Source organism: Mauremys reevesii, linkage group 1, assembly GCF_016161935.1.
Source record: "Mauremys reevesii isolate NIE-2019 linkage group 1, ASM1616193v1, whole genome shotgun sequence".
Classification (NCBI taxonomy): domain Eukaryota; kingdom Metazoa; phylum Chordata; order Testudines; family Geoemydidae; genus Mauremys; species Mauremys reevesii.
This window is the reverse complement of record NC_052623.1, coordinates 205,343,546-205,362,946: the sequence shown is the minus strand read 5'-3', so window position 1 is coordinate 205,362,946 and position 19,401 is coordinate 205,343,546. Positions and strand designations below refer to the sequence as shown.

At 41.6% G+C, this 19,401-nt stretch overlaps 1 protein-coding gene and 1 long non-coding RNA gene across 40 annotated transcripts in view; one reads left to right on the top strand and one right to left on the bottom strand.

Moving 5' to 3' along the window:
* Nucleotides 1-19,401, top strand: part of ZBTB20 (zinc finger and BTB domain containing 20) — a 646,879-nt gene that overhangs the window by 547,251 nt on the left and 80,227 nt on the right. For 37 of the 38 annotated variants that reach the window (XM_039497079.1, XM_039497067.1, XM_039497069.1 and 34 more), the window contains one exon: nt 16,334-16,418. The exons of the other annotated variant lie outside the window; for it this stretch is intronic. The gene's annotated coding sequence lies outside the window, so the exon portion shown is untranslated. The remainder of the gene's footprint in view (nt 1-16,333; nt 16,419-19,401) is intronic. 38 annotated transcript variants of the gene reach the window in all.
* The window catches only part of LOC120377788, a 39,919-nt gene that overhangs the window by 13,877 nt on the left and 6,641 nt on the right, over nt 1-19,401 (bottom strand). For both annotated transcript variants that reach the window (XR_005587488.1, XR_005587487.1), the window contains exons 3-4: nt 10,639-10,796; nt 8,231-8,364 (exon numbers count right to left, since the gene is read on the bottom strand). This is a non-coding gene — a long non-coding RNA (uncharacterized LOC120377788). The remainder of the gene's footprint in view (nt 1-8,230; nt 8,365-10,638; nt 10,797-19,401) is intronic.

Here is a 19,401-nt window from a genome sequence, read left to right as displayed (position 1 = left end):
CAGCTCTCCTTTTTTGCGTTTTCTCCAATATCAGTCATTCCACAGGTCATCCTCAAACTGAAAACGGATTGGGCCAAACTCATCCTCATTGTCCTGGCATAGCCAAAGCAGTGTTGGTTTTCAAAACTTCTCGCATTGTTGATTCAGCCTCCCATATCCTTTCTTCTCCATCCCGTCCTGCTCACACGATCACAATCACACTTTGTGTCCTGGGCTCAGCTCCCTGCATCTCATGGCATGGCTGCTCTATGGTTGAATGAGCAGAAAGAGCAGTGTCTGGAAGCTGTTTGACAGGTCCTACTCAACAGATCACTGGGGTGTATTCAGGACATCCTGGAGTACTTACTGCATCTTCAGTCATGGGCCTTATGCTTAGCTCATTGAAGATGCTCTGTTGGTGATCGCAGCATTTCATCCACCCATTCATGGAAGATCAGTATTTTCCATTGCCATGGTAATAAGATTCTTAAAAGGAATTCTTTGTCTTCATCTGCCGGTGTGGGAACCAGATCCTTTATGGGACTTTAACATGGTCTTAGTAGCTCTCATGGAACCTCTGTTTGAGCCTTCAGCATCTTGTCCCTTTCCTCTCTTGTGTCAAAAAAACTGCATTTCTGGTGGCGGTAACATCTTCAAGGAGAGTGTGAATTGCAGGCTTTGATGGCAGAACCTCCTTATACACAATTCTCCAAAGACAAAGTGACGCTATGACCAGGGCCGGCTCTACAGTTTTCACCGCCTCAAGCAGCGCACCGAATTGCCACCACGGACGGCAGGGGCAGTCCGTGTGCCCTTAGGGTGACAGGCGCATTTCTGCGGTAGTGGCAATTTGGCGGTAGGTTCTATGTTTAGCTGAAGCCGCCGCAGACAGCTAAACATAGAAGCTGCTGCTGAATTGCCGCCACCGCGGAAACGCGCGTGCCGCCCTAAGGGCACACAGACTGCTCCCGCCGTCTGCAGCGGCAATTTGGTGCGCTGCTTGGGGGCAAAACAACAGGGACTGCCGCCCCTTGCAGATTGCTGCCCCAAGCATCAGCTTGGAATGTTGGTGCCTGGAGCCGGCCCTGGCTGTGGCCACAGACAAAGTTTTTGTCAAAAGTGTTCTCTCGGTTTCATTTGAATCAGGCAATGTATTTACCTATGTTTTTCCTAAGCCACATTCATCCTCTGAGGAGCAGTGCCTACATACACATCAGACAATGTCGAGCCTTCTACCTGGGCAGAACTAAACCCTTTTCTGCTTTGCCTCATCTGTTTGTGTTGTATGGAGATTGTCTGAAAGGACCGGCAGTCTCTTCACATACGATCTCTAGGTGGAAAACTTCCTGTATCAATGCGGCATACAAAATAGCTTCAACTACACCTCTTCAGTTAATGCAATCTCATTCCACAAGCGTGCAAGTCACATCAATGGTATTAAGTGATTTCTCGATATTGGACATTTACAGGGCTGCCATTTGGTCGTCCATACATATGTTTACGGATCATTATGCCATTATCGTGGCATCCAGAGCAGATGCAAACTTTGGGAAGGCGGTCCTGCAGTCCTTGTTTAAGTAGACTCCAAGCCTCACCCCTATAAGTGCTGCTTAGGAGTCATCTAAGTGGAATACACAGCTGCATCTACTCAAAGAAGAAGATACAGTTACTTACTGTAACTGTGGTTCTTTGAGATGTAATGCAAATGTGTATTCCACGAACCACCCTCTGTCCACTCTCCGTCAGAGTCTAGTCTCCGCATTTGGTATGAAGGACCTGGGGTTGCTGCCTCATATAGCCAGGGGAGGGGCTATGGCCATGAGGCACAAACACTGCCCCCTATGAGTTCTGTAAGGCAAAATTCTCTGGCTCCAGTCCACTGGACATGCACACACTTAAATGAAATATATGTCTGCATCCCATCTCGCAGAACCACGCTTACAGTAAGTAACTTATTTTAAAAAAAGAAGTGACTATAATACAGCAGCAGGCACGCACATGGAAGTAATAGTAAAAAACTTGGAGCCTGATTTTCAACAGTGGCATCTAAGTCCACAGATGCAATTTTGTGTCTATAAAGAATGGTGTCCACCATGAATTGAAGGTGCATTTGGCACCTCTAAATGTACTATCTTTTGCACCTACAGAACAGATAGTCAGATATCTAAATGCTATCAGTTGTGCCCATGATTTAATTGCAGGTGCAATTATACGTGCATGGAAAATTATAGACTGCATTGAGGTCCTAATGAAAGTCATGCCCCTGAGCTCATTTGACCTGTTTAGATCAGCAAGTCAAAAATAAGACTTTTATTTCAATTACAGTCCATTTGATTTTGAACCTAATGATGCAACTAGAAGTCTATTGGCTTAACTACTGAGACCCAGGAGAAGGATGTCTAGGATCTTGTCTATCCAGCACAAGAGGGGTTCCCATTAAATTCACTCTGATCTCATTAAGAGTCTTATATTTGGTCAAAAGATCTATTTTTGTTTTTCCTGGTCTTATTGAATCTGTTGTTGATTCATTTGGCAGACAGATGTTAATGAGACTGCCTCACTCAGGCCACTGCGGAGTTTAAGATTTTTCCATGCCACTATATCTGTGCAATGTGTTGGAACCACAGATGCTGGTACGTCTCCCTTGTGAAACTGAATTTGAGAACAGTTTTATTAATATACTGACTAAATATATGAGTGTGGCTAATCTGTCTGCCTCCAATAAGGGGTGAGGAGGCTGTATTTTACTTCCTTTAATAAACAGAAAAAAACCAAGTTATGCCTTTCCTGTACTCTTTCTTCATCCCTATTTTAACATGTTCTTTTAAAGAACATCCTTAGAAAGTCTCCATTATTCCAGCTGCCTTTAGGTGTCACCAAAGGCTTTGGGTTCTTTCCTGTTACCTAGCACTCTGTAATCCAAAATTATGCCCTTCCCTCTGCTAGAACGGCATTGACACTATAGGCTTTTCCCTTCCCGATCTTCTAGTTTAGTCAGTTCTTGGTTTTATCCATTAAAGCACTGGCCTTTCTAGTTCTACCTCTTCCAGATACTACCAACATTCTGATTAAAAATTGTTATAATTAATTGACTAAATATTTTGGTTGGTAGAAGAAATGCAAGTTTGTCAATTTTTTTTAAAGAGTGCTAGATAGGGGACCACAGTTACTGGTTTTGAAGCTCTAATTTAGGGGAGTGCAATTGTACTGTAGTTTGGGATAGATGGATGCATGCATGGAGGAATCCTGTTTACTAGTTTGTGCAACCACAGAGTGGGAGAGGTGTCTTCATTCTTCTCTGAATATCCCCATTTCCTCTCTCTGTGCTACAGGCCTCTTTAAGTTTAATCAGTTCTTCAAGGACTATAATCAGTCAGTCAGGGGCTGACCTGAGCATTTTAGGGTGAGAGAAGCTGCTTCTTGGCCTTTTGACCACAATCATACGGTACCATCTTTATTTGGGTACTATATTTTACCCTTAACAGGTGATGGGAATGATGTTCTAATATCTATCTTCCATCTGGAACCATCCTAAACTGCATGGATAAAGGATGGTTGTAATTTATTTTGAACCTTTACCCAACTTATACCATGAAAAGGGTGTCCGGCAGTATTTTCTTCTTTCAGCCATCTGTTGGCTGTACTCAGTGACATGGATGAAAAAAATTTGGAAATCACATATGCTAGCTCCCATTTTATATAAGCTTTGATCCCATCTGGCAGGGTCAGCAAGGAAAATAGCACCCTTTTTAACAACACTATATGGGGAATCCACATTAAAAATTGTACATATGGAGTTTTGACATACACAAGAAATTACTTGTACTTAAACTTTTTCTGTGTCCCTGACTATCTAGCTTGGCTCCCAAAGACTTAAAAATTTTGCCAGAAGCCTCTTGTGACTATGAATATAGAAGTCAGTTCATTTCTTGTATAGGGGGAACAGTGTTAATGGATAGTAAAGGGTGTGAGTTAGAAGGGTCCTGTCATCTTGTCGGAACTGAGCACTCTCTCAGTATGTATCTTCAGGAAGGTAATTTTATCTCTCTAGGATTCATCCAGACCAGCTATACAGTAGCATAAATATCAGCATATCACTGGCAGCCAGATGCTGCATCTGTACTTCCTTGTAAAGTAAATTAATAACATAATAATTACACTTGTTAAGATAAAAGAGATAGGGACTAAATCATATGCTTGGGATGGTATCCATTGCATAGCATGGTGTTCCGAATTAAAGCATGTCTTTTAGGAACTGGAGTATGTTACAAGATGTTAAGGAATTGCTTCAGGTTTAATGCTTTTATTAATAAGTTCCAAAAACTAACACCATCCATCCAACTCAACTTTAACATTTTTTGTTTGTGTTGTTTTTGGGGCTGGGGCTTGATTTTTTTTTTAAATAAAATGAGAAAACTAGTCAAAAAAGATCCTAATGTCCAGGTGAAGAAATTGAAATTAGCATAAAGTTTACTTAATCATGCTATAACGGTGTCACAGAAGGCATGCATGCCAAAAAACAAGGAAGGAAGCAGGAAGGCAAGTCAAAAACCCAGTATGGTTAAATGGCAAAGGTATAAGAGGTTATTCATGCCAAACAGATATCCTTCAGAAGGTGAAAATCCAACCCAAATGAAGTTATATAATCATAGATTAGGGTTGGAAGAGACCTCAGGAGTTCATCTAGTCCAACCCCCTGGACTAGATGGATTACTGTTCTGATCCAGTATGGCAATTCCTGTATTCTTAAGTATTGTTTCAACAGAAGAAGAAATTTCAAAACATTGAGAGTCAGATCTTGTGCCACTTCTTGGCATCTGCTAACCTGTGTTGTGTGAAGTAAGCACTAATTGGCATGACAAAATAAAAATATATGTAAATTCTATCCAGAAACTGGCAGGAACAACTTGGGGAGCCAATGCAAAAATTCTATGGACCCATTCACCGGCCCTTGTTTACTCTACCACCGAATATTCCTCACCGTTCTTAACAACAGCTCCCACACATCACTCATCAACTCCCAACTTAACACTGCCATACAGATCATTACCAGAACAGTAAAATCAACACCACATCTGTGGCTTCCCATACGGGCACACAATCACCCACCCGAAATTCATTGTGATATGAGAATTCTTTGGGAATCCCATTGTATTCCAGGGAACAAGGATATCCCAATACATGAAGACATAAATAAAATACTGAGATTCAAAATCAAATCTAGAAAACCTTTTTGGCTTTCAGTGCAAGTGCTCAAAGACTCAGGGATTCCTCCCAAAGATCAATGGTGAGCAAGGTGGAAAGATTTCAACATCCTAAACAAACGTCTCATTGAGGATCCAGCTGAAGAACCAATGGCTTTTCCCTCCGAAGAAAGATATTGAACTGCATCTGCACATCATGTGACAGATGCACGTACCTCTTCCATAAATGGGGACTGAGACACAATCCTATTTGTGACTGCAGAAATGGACTTCACACTGTGGAACATCTTGTCAACCACTGTCCCAAGTGATCGTATCCTGGTGGTATCTCTGCCATCCACTCCATGACACCTGAAGCAATCAATTGGATCACCAATTTGGACTTAAATATCTAAAGTTGCTGTTTTTAAGGTATATGAAAGAAGGCAACTAATGGGCAAAATAAATGGGACCATTTATTTCAGAATCAATATCTTTGCATGTAGATGTAGGGAAAGAGATTGGACCAAATGTGTTGCTGGTGTAATTGAATTGAAGTCTAATGATTTCAGCCCATTCTGTGTACATGGCCTTACTTTTGTAAAAGGCCTTATTAGACATCTCAATTCCCTTTGTCAGTTTCCCTCTAAGATGTGCTGGAGTTGTGAAATACTCAGCCGAAATCCATTGTGCTTTGTGTCAGTGCAAGCTTTTCTTCATATTCTTCATATTCATCTTCTACCATTCCCAAATTGCAAGTTTGTCTTATCCTGAATAAGATATTGTCTCATCCTGAATAACTAGATCATAGTAGGACACTTAGAATATGGCTATGCCCATTATTGTAAAGTAAAATCAACAAACTTCATTATAAAAAAAACACCCCAAAGAAATAAACAGAGAGATGCTTGCATTAAACATTCAGGCGTAATATTGCCCCCATACCATGCTCCACCAGGCAGATTTGAAGTTTCATCAATAGTGGGACTGATGTAGAGATAATTGCACTCTCCGAAAGAGAATGGAGCCAGGAAACAATGGCTATACAGTTTCCCTGTGACCATGGTGTGGGAGGGAGGGTCCTTCATATGTAGTACTTCCACACACACACCAACGAATGAAATTTACACTTGCTATTAACTGTATATGTCAGTCCTGGATGAGTGCCAAAAGCACTGTCAAATCAGGCGACCAGTAGTTATTTAATAGTCAATATATCATAAATCACCAGGCCTAAAAATGCATGCCATATACCATGGAAAGCTGTGGTTCTCAACTTCCATATGCTTTTCATTACTCACCATGACAGTTCATGATATATGAAATCTTAAAGCCACATCTTTCTGGTGATCTTGCCTTTTTACTCACTTCAATTCTGACATGATTTTAATGGGTATCATCTTGAGAACCAGTAGAACTGGAAATCAAGGGTCTGATCTTCTCAGGCCTTACTCATGTGAGACAATGAGACTACTCACATGAGAAAAGCCTGAAGATCAGGTCTCACAATTTGATATCATCTGAAAGTAGGTTGAGATCCCAGCTTTCAAATAGCAAGACCGTAAGAGCAGCCAGAACTGTGTGGTTTTAAAGTCTGACGCCTAGTGTCTACACTGCAGTTAGACACCTGTGGCTGGCCTAGGCCAGTTGGCCTGGGACAGCTGACTTGGGCTTGTGGGGCTCAGGCTAAGGGGTATTTAATTGCATTGTAGACATTCAGGCTTGGGCTGGAGCCCAAGCTTTGGCACCCTTCCCCTTACAGGGTCCTAGAGCCCAGGCTCCAGCCCAAGCCCGAATGTCTACACTGCAATTAAAAACCCCTTAGCCTGAGCCCCATGAGCCCAAGTCAGCTAGCACAGGTGAGCTATAGGTTTTTAATTGCAGTGTAGACAAACCCCTAGTGACCTGCCAGTGTTAGAAACACTTTTGTGGCCCAGTAAAAAAGCTTTGAGGGTCAGTAAATTGTTCCCAACACCAGTTCTAGATGATGACGCAGAAAAAAAGATTCCCTCTGTCCCCCACACAACAAAAAGAGTGCATGAAACCAGTCATACAGCATGATGCTTGCTATTCTGAGAAACAACAGCTGAGCTGGTCTTAACTTTGAATTTGTCTCTGTGTATTCCAACCTTAACGTTGTTAACAGAAAACACAGCTTTTTTGCTGATCTTCTGTGAGGGATGATATTATTTGTAAAGGAAAGTGAGCCCCTTATGAAACTGTTTTCAGAGCGCACCATCATACTTATCATGGTGCAGATATATATGTAGTGAGTTTTTATAAGTGGATTATTGATATGATCATTTGGTTCAATTGCAACCTTTGATATAAATCTGTAATGCAACAGGGCAAAACTAGAAGAAACTCTGTATTTTCACTTTGCAAACCTTGGCAAGGATATAATGTTGTATTTGCCAATTTTTGGAAAATCTAAAATGATGGAATTTTGCTCTTATGCCCAGCAGTGAAACAACACAAGGCATGGCCCTGAAAAAAGATGCCAGGGAAGTGGAGGCATCAGTCCACCAACCTTAGAGCCTACTTTGTGAATAGGCTCTAGCAGTTAGGAAGTGTTGTCCAGGAGCAGAAAATGGGGAATCTGCCTTTTTGGATTCTACAAAAGAAAAAAACACCTGACTTATTTAATATGTTGCTGATGAAAATACATTCACACACTGTATCCTGGGGTAGGGCAAATCTCAGCTGAAAGTGAATTTATGTGGCTGAAGTATAAAGCCCTGAAGAAAGAATATTGGGGGTATTATAATGGAATATATATAATCGGAGTTTGTAACAATTAGCTCTGTTATTAAAAACAAGAGGACAAGCTGTTTCTTCTCTTGATACTTGCAAAAGTTTTCCAAATTTCTCTCATTTTACAAAATGCCAGTTCATTGCTGCAGCCTGGAGTGAAGCTGTTTACAGCTCTGTTCTAAGTAGAAAGTTCAAATCAATTATTGTCCATTAGAGTTAGGTATAACTGATGAAATATCCCCAGAGGAGTATTGTAAATGTATCAAGATGTCCTCCCCCATTACAGAAATGGGGAAGCATGGCGAATTACTTACCTTCCCTCTTACACTTAATGCCTCTGAAATGCTGCCAGGCAGAAAAAGCGTTTCTTCTCTCACTGCAGTTTAAGAGAAGTCGTTGCTGTAGTCTGGGTTCTGGAAAACCAACAAAGCTCCAGGTGCTGACCCACCTTAGCATTATTTACAGACAGGAACAAGAATAAAAGATAGGGAAACACCATTTAACAACAGCAATGGATTCAAAATCTAAGCAGAAAATACCCAACCCAAAATCCAGGACTGGAGACTTGTTTCTAATATGATTGGGAACTTTTTGTGCAGTAAACTGTATAATAAATTCAAGCATTAAAATTACACTGACAGAGCTTTAAGGGTAGAATGCAAAGCCAATAAAAGCCAAAAAATCCATGCTCAAGGATGTGCCCTAGTGCCAAGGAATGCTGGGACATGGAACAGAAGCATGTAGGACTTAACCATTTGTGTCTATCATGGAACTACCGTCAACTTGCATTTTCTCACGTCTTATTTGTCAGGCTCATGTATTGTGCTGTACTGCCATATAAAAGGACAGGGCTTCTGCCCCAAGAGGACATTGTTTCATGTCAGGCCCCTACCATGCACATAAATGTTCATAACTGACAGTTTCTTTTAGTTTGTAGTTTGAGCTTTACACTGTTAAATGCACATTTCATTTTTCAGTCTACAGCTCTGGCTCCCAGATGTGCCCAAGACCTCTTCAGGGCAGAGTTGCAGTGGTCCCTGCTGTATGTGACTGCCAGTGCCATTTAGCCTGAGTCAGCAGTGGCAGCAAAAATAAAGGGAACCTCTAAGCAACAAGGGTTGTCCCTTTGCCTGTCTTTCACTGGCCACCATGCAACAGATTGGAGCAGCAGGAGGTGCTGGCAAAGGAAGGAAAGAGAGGAGAAACAGGGGCGGGGAACTGCCATGCCTCCTAACTGGGCTGCAGAAGTGATTCCCATGTATATAATGATGTGTTTATTTAGATTTATAAATGCCTCTATAGCTGCCCATGCTTTGCTCCGAGCACCCAATACAGAAATTAAAATACACAATACGATACTCAAATTAAAATACACAATACTCAGCAACAGATATAATGAGTATAATAAAATAAACCCAAACTCATGCAGCCCCCAGAATAGCCCAGCCCCTAAGCCTGGGGGAAGAGAAATGACTTTGCAAAATGCCCAGAGGTTACCAGATCTGATGGAGCACAGACAGAAAGTAAGGTCCAAGGTCAAAGACCCTGAATGAAAGTTGCCCTGTCAGCAGCAACCTCTCCTCTGTAGGGCCTCCATCTCAGCTGCCTCTGCTGCTCTCAGCAGTAGGACACAGAAGGACAAGAGGTCTTTCGAGTAGGCCAGTCCCAAACCATTTAGCTTTCTAGATTAATAGCAATGCTATAAATTCACCCAGAAACTGTGTGCGCCTATCCCAGCGCATTGGTGAAATGTACCTGAAATGAGAGCAGAGAGTGGCAGGTCGTTCTTTCTGCTCTGCTCGAGAAACGGAGTGCCCAGGGTGCTTGGTTTTTGCTTCCAGAAGAGCACCTGTCTCCACAGGCTCCTCCCCTACTTTCAGCATGATGAATCCTTCTAATAAGTGTAGTGGAGGGGGAGGGCGTAGAAATGGGGTAGTACCAAGGAAGATGAGAAAAGTGCGACAGAAAAGCCAGAAAGAGGACTAGATGAGACGGAGGGGGAAGAATCTGAGAAAGAACGGCTGAGAGCTGGGGGAGAAAGAGGCAAGAAGGGGGAAAAGTGGAGACAGAAAAGGTCAGCAGAGATGAGCAAAGAAAATGGGCAAAAATCTTTGGAAGAAGTGACCAGGGCATGGCATAAGGACACATGGGAAGGACAGGTATGTTTCCAACACAGACTGAGGGGGCTTCAACACCAAAATGGAAAAGGAAGGTTGATCTAGTGGTTAGAGCACTGAGCTGATACTTGAGAAACCAGAGCTCAGATCGCTGCTGAGCCAAAGATTTCCTGTGTGATCTTGGGCAAGTCACTTAGGCCTAGAGTCACAAAAATAGTTAGGTGCCTAAGTCCCAATTTTAGGCTCCACTGCAATTCACAAAACTCCCCATGAACCCCGTAGGTACCTAAAGGTGATCAGCGCCTATGTTTTTTCAGTAAAAGTTCCCTAGGTGTCTATGTTTCTGCCTGTGACCATGCACAGTGCTGCCTCCCTCTAGGCACCTGGGCACCTGTCTCCTGCCTAAGCTCCAGAGTGATTCATGAACCAGGGAAAAATAGGCATTTGGCAGCCTAACTCATGTGCAGGCCCCAATCCGGTAGGCTCCCTCTGAGCATGCCTGCCAGACCACACCTCTCAGATGAGTTCACCCAAAATAGCCAGGGGAAGAGGAGAAGAAGGAGGACCTTTCTTATGCCTTTTATCCCAGTGGTTAGAGCACTCACCTGGATTGTAGAGATCCCTGATTCAGGTCCCCCTCCACCTGCTGGGGAGAAGGGATTTGAGTACAGTTCTGTCATCTCTCAGGTAAGTGCCATAACTGCAAAGCTGTGGGATATTCTGGTTCAGGTCTCCCTCAGTCTCTCCTATTGAAGCTGTTTCACTATGGATAAATAATAAGAGAGTCATTTGGGCCAAAGAGAGAGAGAATAAGCATAAGACAGCCTCCCAACCTGAAGCAAATACTCACCAGCAACCAGACACCATACAACATAAACACTAACCCAGGAACCTATCCTCTCAACAAAGCCCGATGCCAGCTCTGTCCACATATCCATTCAAGTGACTCCATCATAGGACCTAATCACATCAGACACGCCATCAGGGGCTCGTACACCTGCACATCTACCAACGTGATATATGCCATCATGTGCCAGCAATGCCCCTCTGCCATGTACATTGGCCAAACCGGACAGTCTCTACGCAAAAGAATAAATGGACACAAATCTGACATCAGGAATCATAACATTCAAAAACCAGTGGGAGAACACTTCAACCTCTCTAACCACTCAGTGACAGACTTGAAGGTGGCAATTTTGCAACAAAAAAACTTCAAAAACAGACTCCAAAGAGAAACTGCTGAACTTGAATTAATATGCAAATTAGATACAATTAACTCTGGCCTAAACAAAGACTGGGAATGGTTGGGTCATTACACTAATTGAATCTATTTCCCTATGTTAAGTTCTCCTCACACCTTCTATTGGCCATCTTAATTATCACATCAAAAAGTTTTTTTTCCTCCTGCTGATAAGAGCTCATCTCAATTGATTAGACTTTTCCTGTTGTTATGCATACTTCCACCTTTTCATGTTCTCTGTATGTATAAATATCTCCTGTCTGTGTGTTCCATTCTATGCATCCGAAGAAGTGAGCTGTAGCTCACGAAAGCTCATGCTACAATAAATTTGTTAGTCTTTAAGGTGCCACAAGTACTCCTGTTCTTTTTGTGGATACAGACTAACACGGCTGCTACTCTGAAACCAAGCATAAGAATGACTCTATAACCTGGTGATTAGAGTATTCACCCAGGAAGTGGGATCCAGTTCCCCTGTTCCAGTGACTTTTTAGTTATTTGGTACATCAGACTATCCCACAGCCTAATAGTTAGAGCACTCACTTGAGAGGTGGAAGACCCCTGTTCAAATCTCTTCTCCCACTCAGATGGAGGGGGGACTTGAACTGAGGGTCTTCTATGTCCCAGGAGAGTATCCTAACCACTGGGCTAAAAGTTGTGAGGGAGGTCCTCTTTCCCCTCCACTCAAACCCTTGTTTCTTGCAAAAACAGCATAGAGGATTCCCAGCTGTGAATTGCTAGCAGATCTAGGTGCCTTCCTGCAGCCTGGACTTAGAAGCCTATCTCCATCAGAGGAGCAGGGCATAGCATACACTCTGGTCGGCCACTCCCATTGGCTAATTTAAGTGGCTCCCTGCCTAGTGTGCTGTCTTTTGTGAACCACTGTCTAAGGTGTGTATCTCCCTGCATTCATTGTATATCGTATCTCCCTGCATTCAGACTCAGGCTTTGTGAATTGCAGTGATTTTCTAGGCACCTAAAAGCTAGGTGTTGTGATGCTCAGCATCACATCACATAACTCTTTTTTGTGAATCCACGCCTTAACCTATCTGTACCTTAGTTCCCAACCTGTAAAATAGGGATAAGTAGTGCTTTCCTACTTCACCAGCGGGTTGCAACTGTAAATATATTATAGATTGCAAGGTGCTCAGATACTGTAGTAGTGGGAACTGTATAAATACCTAAGATAGACAGAAATGCTGGGAACCACTGGTCTGAAATGTAATATGTGAACTGTGAAATGTAGGTTTGGTCCTATGAAGTACTTTTGTTCTCATCAAAGGGAAAGGGAGAGGTATGTTAAGGTCCTGCTCTCTTCCGCTTCTTAGGTGTAATTTTCAAAGCATTTCGCAGGGGGGTTAGTTTTATAACTCGTATCAAAGTGAATTAATCACATAGCTAAGTGTCTGACTCTGAGAGATGCTGAGCCACCTGCAACTCCCATTGATGTCAGTGGTGCAGGAGCTCAGTACCTCTCATGATCAGAAGAAATCCTTGCTGACAGCTTTGGGATTTTATCTTCTAGACTTTTTCTCCTCTCTTCCCCTCCTCCCCTTTACAGGTTAGTAAGTGTAAAAAATGAATCTGGTTGTAATGTATAAGACTGACAAGAAGCACATTTAAATTTGACATTGATTTTGCTTTTGTTCTCCCAGACAAAAAGGGATTCCCTTTTTGCTGACTGCTCTGTCCGTGGTGCTAACAAGCAAATGTCTTCTCCTCTTCCATTTTCATTGCTATGCAACCTAGTCCACTAATGCACTACTATTTCACTTCTCAATACATTTAGTTAAGGTGAAAGCATAGCTTGCAGGAAAGCAGCCAGCTAACGGTCTTGCTTTTGAGATGATGATGGGCTATTGCATAAATTAATCTATTGACTTTTTTCAGTGGGGTGAGGAAGAACCCTGTAAATTCCCTGTACTCCCCACAATTTATTCCCCATTGCCACCACCTTCAGACTCCATACATCATAACAATCCTTTCTCTGACAGATGAGAGCGGAATGGTGCTCTCTACCATCCCCAGAAGGTTCACTAGAAAATTACATCAATGTTCATTTCTCCCAGCAGCTAAGTCAGCTGCCTCCATATCTCTCCCAGCCTCTCTTGGTCACGGGAGTCAGTGGGCCCAAACTGGAATCCTCATATAATAGCAAAATGCACTGCCAGGCTAAATCACGTAATTAATGTATAGATTTCAGTTCGTATCGATGTAGTGTGGATAGAGTGTACATAACTATGCTGTGTGGCATAAAGTCTTTAAAGGCATGAGTTTGGGATGGCCACATTGCTCAAAAGTAGAGAAGCCACCAGTAGGTAAGTCATGCAGAACTTCTGACATGCGCGCTGGTTAATCCTTTATTCCATCCCACCCCCTCATGTAATTCATATATGTTTTTATATATTACAGCAAAACTGCTTACAAATGTGAATGTTTATGTTGTTTGTATGAGTTGTCTTATCCCTCCACCTTTAAACATACCTTAGTACTAGAGCTGGCAGGACACTGCGGAAAAGTTGTCAGTGAAAATTTGTTCACATTTTTAATGTCTATTTGATTTGACTATATTTGTGCCTCTTTTTCTGGCATTTCACAAATATTCAGGTGAAAAGTCTTCAGTTAGCATCTGGCTGGATTGATTTAAATCACTGGCTTTAACCATGATTTAAACCAGCAATTGGAAAACCTTGATTTAAACCATCTATTTTAATCTCATTTTGCATTTGTACTTTTTAGTTATTTTCCTAAAGAAAGGTTGCTTCTCATAGCTTGGGAATTACTGAAAACATGATGATTTGCAACGAAATATAGCCTTCGCATTATATTTGGTGCTGCCTTTTTTTTCTTTGCTAACTGGGCAGATACACTGTATCTGTCCACTGTCTACATATATGTAAGTAATTATTCTTGATGTTTACCATTTTTATTATGTTATAAAATGGTGAATGATGCATTTCTTATTTACTAGGTGATGATTAATTTTTTACTTGTGATTTGTGTCAAGCTCTATTTGGACAGAAATTCAAATTAAATTAAAAATGCACCAAACCAGCATTTTTTTCCTTAAATGGGCTGGATACATAAGAAAAAAAAATGATCCGAAAGTTTATCAAAACATGTTTTACATTTAAAACTTAATTGATTTATTAAACAAAGGAAGTATTATCTGTAGTTATTGAGTTAAGCTGATGATCTCTAGTTACCATGTCCTTCAAGATTTTAGAACTAGTAGAATTCATCCTCTTACACCTAGTTTTTAGTCAAATATTGGAAGAGGAAAACAATGTTTTTCTGCTTTCTCAACTCTGATTGGTTTCTTAACCTTGAATGAACTAGCCATTGAGCTGAACAAGTTGAATAAACTGAAATTAATAAAATATTCTGGCTGCACCTGCAGAAAAGGCTACTAATGACAAAAGCTGGTTTAGCACTTCAAAAAACTCTGCTTCTAGTGCTTAGCCAGTGACTTCAACCAGCTCAGTGGTTTGACTCATATAATATAGTAAGATTAGGCCTTAACATAAACTGTCATAATTTCAAATTTAATTTTAAATAGGTTTATTTTTTTAAAATAGGTTTATTTTTAAAAAATAAACCTGTATTTAAATTTTAAAATATTTGAATTTAAATGTTAAAAATCAATTTTTTTTTAAATAATCAATTTCTATCCTGCCTGGTTAACAAATCAAGGAGCAGAAATAATTCCATGTGACTTAGTTGACCTTTGAATAAAACAGTATGAATAACAAATGGTAAAAGTGAACTGTTCACAAACATTCGATAGGGTGAAAAACATTCATCCAGGTCAGTAAGCGAATACTTAGGAATAGCAAATATGTTTGCAAAATTTAACTTGGCTCACAAAATGCTTCCCAAAAAAGGGGTAAATGAGGGTATGTTTGCACAGCAAAAGCTGTGTATTGGCTAATCTGCCCAAGCTATCTTGAATCCAACTAGCACAGGTAACAGTAGCAGTAGAGACAGAGTAGCACAGGCTTCAGCATGGGTAACACAAGCCTGGCACAGACCCTGGGTACTACGTACTTTGTTCATTAGGTCGCTCTAAAGCCCATGCTGGCTTCTCTGTTATTGTTACTTAACGCTAGCTGGATTCAAACAAGTTTGGTGTAGGCTAGCCTGTGCACTGCTTTTGTTGTGTAGACATACCCTGAGTTTATTAATGTATTCACAATGAATACTACAAACAGTTCTATCTTTATATATACACCTTTATATATTCTGTAGATGCCATACACGTTATAGAAAAAATATTTGAGGAAAAATTTAGAGGGTTTTTTTTTAATATATTGGAACAGTTTGTCACCTGTCTTCATCTGCAAAGCCAAGTCCCTTAGGTTCATGAATCCTACAGTGTAGGGCACAGTGGGAGAAAAATATTCAAACTAATAAATATCAAAACCCTACAAATGACCTAAAATAGCCTGTGAATGACATGACATTAATTTTGATCTCTTGGGCATGATCAGGGCTAGAAGTGAGGGCTGCATATCCAGTTAGGAAGTCGGGAACCTCTCCTTCGCAGTGGAACAAAACTCTCCTTTTTTCCCATGCAAAATATCAGATGTTTAAGCAGTGACATTTGTATAGATAGAAAACCTGTCACTGGGGCAGGATTGAACCCCCATGCCTTGGGCAGGTGTGATTTTTAAGGAGGAATTGTGTATCTGTGAGGAGAAATAGGAAAGGTTGCTTTAGCTTGTTGAAACTTTTTAAATGGTGGCTGTTTGAAGATGCACAGTGTTTTGAAATATTAGAATAAGCCTTAGGAGAAAGGATTTGTGCTATGTTGACTATGCAGACCTATGATAAATTTATTTAGCACATAACTATGCAATCTAACACAAGGATATCTGTTCTAGATATATGGTATATGTTGTTTTGTAAAATGGACATTAAAAGAATGAATCTGACTAGATGACAAAGATTTATACTGTTGAGATTTCATCAAAGTGGTTGAGAGCTTATTAAGCTACTTTTGCAAAGTACTGTGAGGCAAATCCTGAGAGGTGCTGAGCAGAGCATGAATTTTTATATTTCAGGAGGAGATAGTAGCAACAAACACCACATTCCTTATGTGTTCAAAGACACCTGATCTCCACCTTTGGTGCCTCACAGCAACCTGAGGTATGTAGATTTCTGCTGTGACCATGCACCTTGCCAGATGCTATTACTGATCTATTTCATCAGAACCTTCCCTAGGCATCTGTGGTCCCTGTGATCACCCTCAGTGGAAGCAGGACTTAAAGAGGCATAATTGTCATGGGCTTTGGGCGAGTGTGAAAGCTTCTGTTTCAGTGTTTGTGGGGGGAACAGGAAGCCCATGAATCTATGGGTCAATCGTGTAAGTACCACTATAAATAGACTCTTGTAAATGAGAGGACAAATTTCTCTCATTTGTGCCAGACAGACATACAGTACGTGCGGTTTATCAGGCAAACACTCTCTCAGTGTATGCAAAATAAGCTTCCCATGAGACCTTGCAAAAATATAGCAAAAAAAGCAACTCTTTGTTATTGCAGTAGTCACGCGCTACTGAGCTATGTAAGCCAAGGCTACCCATAAAACCACTCATAAACTAAGGAGATTCACTGTCTATGTTTTTCTGCCTTCTATCAGAACACTTGAGACACCATAGTTCCCAAGAGCTTTAATGCAGTCTAAGACTTAGATAACTTTTATCTTCGACTTTGCAGAAAAGTGACTTGCCAAAGGACCACCCTATCATAGTCAGGGGCGGCTCTATGTATTTTGCCGCCCCAAGCACAGCAGTCAGGCGGCTTTCAGTGGCGCGCCTGCGGGAGGTCCGCCAGTAATGCGGATTCAGCGTACCTGCTGTCGAATTGCCGCTAAAACTGCAGGACTGGTGGACCTCCCGCAGGCGTGCCGCCGAAAGCTGCCTGCCTGCCGCCCTCACAGCAACCAGCAGGCCGCCCCTGTGGCTTGCCACCCCAGGCACGCATTTGGCACGCTGGTGCCTGGAGCCGCCCCTGATCGTAGTTAAACCTGAGGAAAGGTTACATCTATAGGGTCAGATTCACAGCCTGTTGCAGCTGCACATCCTGGCTGGATTCCCCAGCTACTCATCCTGAGCATAGAAAAACCACTTCGGGGCAGGCCACATAGTGTTCATGTTGCTGGACATGCCTTCCCTTTGCCAGAGGTAGACACAGATTCAGTGAGGAAATAGCATTGGAGTGGGTTGCATGATGCCTCCCAAACATCCATGCAGGTAGCAGTTAAGAAGGCTGAACAGAGCCACATAGCCCCAAAAGTAGTCTCCAGTCTGACATCTTTGAAGTGGGCATGGATTCCCTCTGCCAAGCTGGTTACAGGACCATCTGGGTCTCATGTGCCCTCTAGAGGATTTGTTACATATGAAATATTTGAATCATAGAAGAGTTTTTTGTGAGTTTTTGCTGATAAATTTCTTTCTTTCTTTCTTTCTTGCAAGAGAGGCCACAGTCCTTATGTGTTTATCATAAGGGAACAGCTGGAAAGTTAATCAGATGGGCACAAGTCTGATAGTCCATACCAGTGGAATCTGGGTAGCTCACTCTTCATGATCATTGCAGATCTGGCCTGTATTTAGGTTTCTCCTCTGTGCAGGCACAAACCCAATTAGAAAACCTGTGATTTCTCTTCAGTGTACCAGGCTGACAGCCTGGGAAAAGGAAGTGAGGAGGATGCAGGGAGTCATTGGGCTAACAGTGATCGGCAGTCACACTCAAAATGTCTGTCCAATCAAGGAAGGCGTATTGGGCACAGAGGTCTCACCTCACTGTACAAACTGTAGCATCTTGGCACATGCAGATGTTGTGCTTGCTGTCAATCAATCTCTGACAGCCAACATTGCCTCTACAAATACTTAATTCCCCCCTGTGCTTGGTGTGAACTGAGGAGATTAGGAAATAAGAGTTAACTAAAGGTGTGGGAGCAAGGCTGAGAGAGTTTATCATAATAAATGCAAGCTAAAGGTAAACATAAAAATTATGACCCAGCACTTAGATGCTACCCTGATGGATGACATTGACAAATCTGGGAGACATGGACAGAAAAGCAAGAAAATAAATTTAGATGAGAGGATATTATCATAAAGTAAGTAAATCTGAGTACAGAACATAAGTGGAATGTTAAAGAAGGACAAAAGATAAATAAGGGATAGCCAAAAGGAAAGAAAAAGAAAAGGGAAAATGAGATGAAGCAGCCAGGTACAATTTATAATGCATCCATTCATAAGAATACCTACTCTAAAGGATATGAGGGTGATTTTCAAAACTGCCTATGTGAAATAGGTGCACAAATCTCATTGAAATTAAATGGGACTGGTGCTCCTAACTGCTTTTGAAAATCCCACCCTATATTCTTAACAGCAGACATTAACGCTAATGAGTGTTGCCTGACTAAAAGCCTACAAATCAAGGTTAAAATAGACCCCTGGCACTTCATTAAATGCGAATGCATATATTGTACAATGTGTGTGTCTGAAGAGTGGTATTTTTCTGGGTTATGGGTGCAGCTGGTAACAGTGCCAACTGTTAAGGTTGCCCATCATAAGACCGTTGCTTATAATTTTGTCAAATTTTAAACATTTGGGTTGAAATTTTCTATACTGCATATATGATTCAGACCAATTTGTTCTGGAAAATTTCAGCCAAAGTTGTGGAGCCATGTCCAGAAATGAGGCTAGGAAAAAAATAAGGTGTTTTGCCCATGTTAAAATATTCTGGTGACTGTTTCTTTGAGAAGCTGTACCACCCCCATGCTTTGAAGTAGGGACTTGAAATTTGGTAGTGGGGTGGCCTTCCTTTTTGCATCCTGATGAAAATCTATACAAATTTGGCCAAGTTATAAGCGTCTGAAAAATCACTGTTGCCTATGCTCCATAGAGATGTGTTAGCCTCGATCTCTGAAGATTCTGTCCGCACTGAGCATGCTGCAGCTGGGAGTTGAGCAGGATTTTCCCTGCAGTCGCAGTTCTGGGCAGCTGCAGACTGCTGGATCTGCGTTTTAGGTACCAGAACTGAGAGCAGAAAGAGTCTGTTTCTCCTGTGCTCTCAGTCTCTGACCCCTCCTGCCCCACTGACAATTTGTGGGCCTATCTCTAAAA